Source organism: Coffea arabica, chromosome 10c, assembly GCF_036785885.1.
Source record: "Coffea arabica cultivar ET-39 chromosome 10c, Coffea Arabica ET-39 HiFi, whole genome shotgun sequence".
Taxonomy (NCBI): Eukaryota; Viridiplantae; Streptophyta; class Magnoliopsida; order Gentianales; family Rubiaceae; genus Coffea; species Coffea arabica.
In genome coordinates this window covers 46,879,785-46,881,225 of record NC_092329.1, presented here as the reverse complement: position 1 = coordinate 46,881,225, position 1,441 = coordinate 46,879,785, and positions in this window count along the sequence as shown.

Genomic DNA, 1,441 nt, shown 5'->3' with positions numbered 1-1,441 from the left:
GAAACATATAAATTTCTTCTTCTAAATCACCATTTAAAAATGCTGTTTTGACATCCATTTGATGAATAACAAGTTTATGGATAGAAGCTAAAGCAAATAAAACTCGAATAGACGCAATTCTAGTTACTGGTGCAAATGTATCAAAATAATCAATATTTTGTTTTTGAGAAAATCCTTTTGCTACTAAACGAGCTTTGTACTTTTCTATAGAGCCATCAGAGTTATATTTTCTTTTAAAAATCCATTTGCAACCAATAGGTTTTGCACCAGGAGGTAAGTCTACCAAAATCCAAGTTTTATTTGACAAGATAGAATCAATTTCAGATTTAATTGCTTCTTTCCAAAATTTACACTCAGGAGAAGAAATAGCATCGGAGTATGTTAAAGGATCATTATCAACAAGAAAGGTTTGGAAATCTTTTCCAAATGAAGATTCTTTTCTTGGCCTTTTGCTCCTTCTTAATTCCTCAATTGGAATAATTTCATTATTTATTTCAACAGGTGCATGAGAAATTTTACTAGACAGTGGAAAAATATGTTCAAAAAATTCTGCATTCTTTGTCTCAATAATTGTATTACAATCAAGTATATCACTTCTTAACACAAGAAATCTATATGCAGCACTATGTTCAGCATATCCAATAAACATACAATCAGAAGTTTTAGAACCTATTTTCCTTTTCTTAGGCTCAGGCAATAAGACTTTAGCAAGACACCCATAAACTTTTAAATATTTCAAATTTGGTTTATAATTTTTCCATAACTCATAAGGTGTTTTGCCAGTCTTTTTATGTGGGATTCTATTTTGTAAGTGACATGCAGATAATATAGCTTCTCCCCATAAATTATCTGGAGCATGAGAACTAATTAACATAGAGTTCATCATTTCTTTTAACGTTCTATTTTTCCTTTCAGCTACTCCATTAGATTCTGGTGAATAAGGTGGAGTTATTTCATGTATTATGCCTTCCTGTTCACAAAGGTTATCTAAAGTTAAATATTCTCCACCCCTATCTGATCTAATTCTTTTTATTCTTTTATTAAGTTGATTTTCTACTTCAGACTTATAGGATAAAAAGGCATTATAAGTATCATCCTTATTTCTAAGTAAATAAACTTTGGTATATCTAGAATAGTCATCTATAAAGGTGACATAATACCTTTTCCCACCTCTAGTCATTGTTTGTTTTAAATCACCTAAATCAGTATGAATTAAATTTAATAACTCAGTTTCTCTATGGACAGTTATACAACTTTTCTTTGTTATTTTAGCTTCTGCACATATTTCACATTTGTCCATATTATCATTAATACCAGAAATTAGGCCACATGATTGCATTTTCTTTATATAACCAATATTAACATGTCCTAATCTAGCATGCCATAAAGAAATGGAATCAACAATATAGCAGAAGAAGATGCATTTTCATTGATCACATTG